Here is a 6491-nt window from a genome sequence, read left to right on the forward strand (position 1 = left end):
TTCATTAACTGGAAACACTGGCCCTGTCTCAGTATGAACTTTGTTTGTTTGTTTGTTTTGGCTGATGCTCTAGTCTAAACGTGGGAATGATGGTCACCTGATCATTAATTTGCCTCCTTTTTCCCCAGAGTCTCTTCTTTTTTAGATTAGTGTATATTAATTGTATAAAGGGGTTTCATTGTGATATTCCCATACATGCATATGATGTACTTTGAAATTCACCCCCTCAATTACTCTTTCTTATTCCTCCTTTGTTCACCCTCTTCTTTTTTTAACAATTGTATTTGGTGGTACTGGGGTTTGAACTCAGGGCCTCTAGTTTACTAGGGAAATACTCTACCACTAGAGTCATGCCATCAGCCCTTTTTGCTTCAGTTTGGTTTTAGATAGGGTCTCTAGCTTTTGCCCCATTGGACTTGGACTACAGTCCTGACTCTACTTCCTGAGTAACTGGGATTACAGGTATGCACCATCTTACCCACCTTGTTTTTTGAGACAGAATCTTGGTAACTTTTGCCTTCTAGGCCTTGAACCATGATCCTATCTTGGCCTTATTTTTTTTGAATTTTTTTTTTTATTATTGTTGTGCTGGGTGGGGGTACACTGAAGTATTTACAAAGGTTCTTACAACATAACAAATATACCTGAATTCACCCCCTCTATCTTGGCTTTTTTTTTTTTGGTGGTACTGGGGTTTGAACTTAGCATTTCACACTTGTGAGGTAGGTGCTCTATCGCTTGAGCTACACCTCCACTGAGTAGTTTTTGAAACAAATTTTAATGGGTTTCATTATTCCATTTTCATACATGTATGTAAAGTACTTTGATCAGATTCATCTCCTCCTTTCATCCTCCCCTCTCCTGTTGGCAGTTTTTTACATTCATGTCATTTTTTTTTTTTTTTTAGGTCTAGATTCTGCATATGAGAGAAAATGTGATCGTTTTCTTTCTGAGTCTGGCTTATTTTACATAACATGATGATCTCTCCAGTTCCATTCATTTTCCTGAAAATGACATAAATTCATTCTTTTTTTTTCTTTTTGTGGTACTAGAATTTGAACTCAGGGCCTATACCTTGAGCCACTCCACCAGCCCTTTTTGTTTTAGGTATTTTTGAGATATGGTCTCATGAACTATTTGCCTGGGCTGGCTTCGAAACTTGATCCTTGTGATCTCTGCCTCATGAGTAGCTAGGATTACAGGCATGAGCCACCTGTGCCTGGATTTCATTCTTCTTTATGGCTAAATAATACTCCCAGGAGTGTTTTCTGAGAACCGCTTGGGGTGGCCCCAGTGAGAAGACTAGGGAGGACCAGAAGTTGTTTCCTCCCTGCCCTGAGTTTCAGAGGGGATAACAGACAAAAAGCAGTGGAGACAGGAAATGCAGAGAGCTCTTAACTGGAGTGATATGGTCACTTCCTGCAACTGGGGAGCTGCCTTGATGGGGACAATACTGCTCACACTGCAGGCTGGCTTCCCAAGTCTATGAGGCTCCTCCATTTACTGCACAGGCCTAGGTGACCCCAGTGTGGAGGAAGCCTCAGGTTAAAGGGAGACAGAAACTGCTCAAACTTTGAAGGCAGGAGAGCTTAACAGGCCGAGTGTCATTCCTAGTTGCTCATGCCCAGGCATCTCCTCTGCACAACCCTCAGGGTGCTATTCACACAGGATTCTAGAGTTGTGCATCAAAGGGTGTGGACACTGCCTGCTCCCAGGGAGAAATGACAGGTAAAGTGGGGAGGGAGAAGAGAGGGACGGAAGGAAGGAAGGAAATGGGGAAAGGGCTTAAGGAAAAAAGGTAGGAAGGAAGGAAAAGGGATGGAGGAAGGAAGGGAGGAACAAAAGAAGGGATGGAAGAAGAAAGGGAGGAATGAGTGGAAGGAAGGAAAAGGGAGGAAGGAAGAAAAGAGAGGAGGGAAGGAAGGAGCACGTCTTACTGTGTGTCAGGCTCTGGGCTGGGGCTTTCAGGTGGGTCAGCGAGTAGGCAGAGAGGCTGGGGCTGAAGAGGGAAGCTGCCAGAGGAGGGCCAAGCCCCTTGAAAGCTGCTATTGTTTGAGGTCTCTGCTCAGAGAAGCCCCAAGTAAAAAGAGCTTGTTAGAGAGGCCCAGGCTGGAGACAAGCTGCTCTCAGAGAGCCAGTGAACCGTGTGAAATGACTTAAACTAACATCCCTGACTGCACTGGGCTGGGACCCAGGAGTCAGGGCTGTGCGCTCATCAGAAATTCATAGAAGGTGCCCCGCGGCTCGGCTTTCTCTGGCTGCCTTGTTCATTGAGCGGTTTTTTCTTTCCAGTCCTGCGGCTCTGAAAGAGAGACAGGGGCTGCCTGATGGGGAAGATCAAGTGGCCTTTGAAAACCTCTCTCGGAGTTTATTAAACCCCGGGGCTAGGGCAGGCCAACATGGAGGCCCAGCCAGACCTGGCTCCGCCCTCCTGGGCTTTCCAGAGGGGACCTGGCCTGTTCTCTTGTCCCAAACTTGGCAGGCCTGTGCAGAGCGAAGAGGGGACAGAGAACCTGGGGGCAGATGTGTTAGTCTTTTTCCAGAAGAGTTGGAGGCCCTGGGTGGGATGGGAACTGGTCATCTCCATAAAAATGACAGGGGCCTTTTCTCCTTGGATCCCAGAAGGCACCCCCCACCCCCCTTGCTGGAACTCTCCATGGACCCTCCAAAGTGTTTGTGCTCAAGGCACACAGAGAGGAGAGTGGGAGGGGAAGGAATCAGAGGGTCTCTAGGCTGTATCACAGCTCAGTGACCAAGTAAGGGCAGGAATGAAGCTTCACAGAGGAAGTCTCAAGTTTCCAGGATCTGGAAGGCCCTCAGAGATGGAGAAGTACAAGACACACCTGCTGATGCTCAGTGTATCCCCAACCCTTATCAACCCCCTCCAGAGGGGGGGTTATAACCTTCTGGGTCTATGAGACAGTGACTCCCAAACAGCCAGCTTAGATATTCAGCCCAGAAAACTTCCACAAGAACGCATTGTAAAACCACAAGACTCAGAGTCAATGTAGTTATGATACATTCAGTCTTCCGCAAATATTTACTGAGGGTTTTCTTTGTGCCAAACACCATCCTCGATACTGGACAGACAGTGTGAGTCAAACAATGTACTCATATTGTTACCAACAGAGCATGGAGACCAACAGGAGTGACCACTCTAAGATCAAAACGAGCGCAGGGCCTCTTACTAGCCAGGTGACCCAGGGGCAGAGCCAGGAGGAGGCCTGTTCTCTACATTTAACCAGACACCTCCTTTTTTCCAGTTTATATCTTGTGGATCTGAGTAAGAAAGTTCTTGGAAATGATAATTCTGCTTGTTTAAAAAATCAAGGCCGAGTGCAGTGGCTCAAGCCTATAATCCTAGCTACAAGGGAGGTGGAGATTGGCTGGATCATGGTTCAAAGCCAGCCCTGGCAAAAAGTTCTTGAGACCTGCCCCATCTGAGCCGGTGGCTGAGTTTGGTGGTGCATGCTTGTCATCTCAGCTATGCAAGAAGCACTAATAAGAGGAGTGCAGTCCTAGGCCTACCTGGGCATCTCAAAAATAACCAATGCTAAAAGGGCCGGTGGCTCAAGGTGCAGAATACCTGCCTAGCAAGCTTGAGGCCCTGAATTCAACTCCCAGTACTGCCGCAGCTCCACCCTCCCAAAAGTTGAAAACCATTGATCTAATTCATACGCACCCAGCCCCACCACATATGTATGCACATGCATTTTAATCTTTACTCTCTTGTCTCATTTCCTATGTCCACCATCTGAATTGTTCCAAGGCTACCTGCTTCCTTCTCCCTGTACCCCTCACTGGACGCCTTCAAGAGAAGGCAAGCTCTCTTTCCAAGCCAGCTCTGGATTTGGAATCCAGTTTGGTCTCTGCCCCTTTTTATATGCCCCCCCTTAAACAAGTTCAAAGTCCTTTACAGCTTTTCCTAAGAGATTTTTTTTTTTTTCTCAGCAACTATAGAGAATAAACAGATGGGGACAGTTTTAAGATATAAAGCTAGAGTTCAAAGTCATTCTCACTAGGTTACAGGCCTCTTTCCCCAGGGCCTGGGTGGCTATAAGGAGATAATTTGAAGGTCTTCCCTCCTAGGTTAAGGCCAGGGTTAGTCTTCTGTTGGAAATATGGCCAGTACCTTACCCTCCAGCTCCAGGAGCCAGGAAGGATACTGGAGTTAGAGTGAAGGTGGGGTTCTTTTGGCTTGGTGTTTTTGGAGTCAGATAACTAACCTAATCTGAGCTCAGGTTTTAGGTTATGTACCAATATTTTGCTATTGTCTGAGTGCTGTGTTTAGAAAGTTTCTGAGACTGTGCTGTTGTTGTTTTATTACTCCAGGTGTTATTATTGACCGATGGAACTTTCCTCCAAGGAACTCCTACACAGGTGCACAATTAAATACAACAGTCAACAAAGCAACAGCTCTGGTGGGTATGGGGAAGGCACAAGGGTCCTGCCTGCTCTGAGCTTTCTCCCTCCCCCTCCTCTCCCTGCCCCTGTTCTGGCTTTCAGGAACTCCTAGTGCTGCACAGAGCCTATTTGAAAGCTACTAATCTATTCTGTCTCCCTGCTTTTTAAAAAATTTTTTCAAAAACATTTTTTAAATACTATGGTAGAGATGAAGGAATTGAGGCCCAGGAAAATATGGCTGAATTAATTGCACAAATATCTTAGCAGCCTGAATCACCTTTCCAGACCTCAACACTCCCTTGTCCCCTTAACTTCCAAGCAGTGAATGGCCCCTGCTTTTTAAATTAAATTTAAAAAAATTTTAGACCCTACCATGTACACCCTTATCATATTGTCACTTTCCTCTTCGTACCCATCACTTAATGGGGATCCCAAGTCCTGGTCATTACCTGAGTGTTGCTAGGTGCCATTGCCACACCTTTCTCTCCCCACCCACCACATGGCACTTGCCCTTGCTCCATGGGTCCAGAGTGTTCTCCAATTCTGTGTGTGGGTTGGGGAAGGGCAATGGTGGCCCAGGGCTCCAGCCTCTGCTCACCCTTTCCCATGTTCTGTTCCTCCTAAGCTGTTCTCTGCCTCTTTTCTTCACACTTGCTGTCTTCATGCCCCCCATCTGGTTTTCCCCACTCCTTGTTCTTGTGTACACCCCATTCCCTGAAGTGCCTTTCTATCTAAACTTTCTCCTCCGTTTCATCTCAAGGTGCCGGTTTTTTCCCAGGAATCTGTCTGGATAGAAGCAAACTAAAGTTATTTTCCCCCATATCTCAACCCATTCATCTTCACTTAGCACAAAACCCACCAGCACATGGGATTGGGCATCCTGCCAGCCTGAGTTTAGTTTGTAATTGGGTGCTGAGCTCTGGTGTCCTCTTGATTTATTTTTGTGGGCCATCTGACTGTCCCCTGCATCCATCGCATAAGCATGCTGTTTGAAACTGCAGCCCTGGAAGCAGCAGTTCCCACGGAGCACCATGAGAAGAGCCATAGGGCTGGTGAATTCTGTTCAGGACCTCAGCTGCTGGGTGTGCACAGGCCTGGCAGGGATGGGTGGGGTGAAGGCTGTGTTGTCTTTTCAGCCTCTTCCTTCTTCATGGGCATCTTGGGTCCATGGGCAAGGTCCACGTGGGTGGAACTTCCCAGCTTCTGTACAATTTGGAGTCAGCAATGCCAGCTTTTTTGACAGTTCTCTACTTACATCTCCATCTCCTACCTCCCCAAAAGACAGCCAGGAGCTGGCCATGGTTTAGTGCCTGTCAACCAATTCAGTGGGAAGGAAACATTAAACACTCCAAACACTGCTTATTGGAGCTGGGTAAACTCCATGTACCACAGTTTACTTTGCTGTCAGAAATCCCTGAGCTTGCCACAGAGCAGAACCCCCAGAAGATCAGGACTCCCACCATTCCTCCTCTTCACTCCCACCCACCGGAAGAGACCCCGCCTCTCCCCTGTCCAGACCCTCTATAGTCCCTCTTTCCACTTCTGCTCCTTCCCTTCCTCCATCTCTGTTCCTTCGTATTCCTCACCCCCACTCTTCTGCATCTTCCCATCTTACCCTGCTCTGTGCTTTCTAATTCTTCCTGCAGATCCAGTGTCTTCCAGCAGCCCAGGGCTGGAGAGGCTCACCTGTTCAGGGTAGGGAGCTGGGAACCAGCACAGATGAGGTCCAGGCATTTCTAAGGGGCAGAGATAGAGCAGAAGTCATCCTTTTTCTCCTCCCACTCACTCCATGAACCCCTGGGCTGTGAGTCATTGATGCTGAAGGGATCATGAGTTCAGGCCAAGGTGAGGAACTGGTATTAGGGCGGTTGAAGGAACCTGTGGGTCATATAAGAGGCATTTGGATGAAAGCAGGAGCAAATAGCTCTGCTCCGTTTCCTGGGTAGGAGGAATGAGGAATCAGGATGTCACCAAACTCAAATGTCCTCAACAAGACAACTTCAACCTCCTGAGGGCCTCCCCTGACCCCCACCTCTCCTAAGAAATTTGCACCCTGGCCAAGGTTTTCTTCTTTAGCTCTGCTTGGA

At 47.5% G+C, this 6491-nt stretch overlaps 1 long non-coding RNA gene across 1 annotated transcript in view; it reads left to right on the forward strand.

Annotated features, from left to right (window-relative positions):
• The first annotated feature begins 1680 nt into the window (after positions 1–1680).
• Positions 1681–6491, forward strand: part of LOC141417544 (uncharacterized) — an 8184-nt gene continuing 3373 nt past the window's right edge. Inside the window, exons 1-2 of the long non-coding RNA XR_012442184.1 lie at positions 1681–1728; positions 4333–4421. This is a non-coding gene — a long non-coding RNA (uncharacterized lncRNA). The remainder of the gene's footprint in view (positions 1729–4332; positions 4422–6491) is intronic.

This window comes from Castor canadensis, chromosome 2 (assembly GCF_047511655.1).
Source record: "Castor canadensis chromosome 2, mCasCan1.hap1v2, whole genome shotgun sequence".
Lineage (NCBI taxonomy): Eukaryota > Metazoa > Chordata > Mammalia > Rodentia > Castoridae > Castor > Castor canadensis.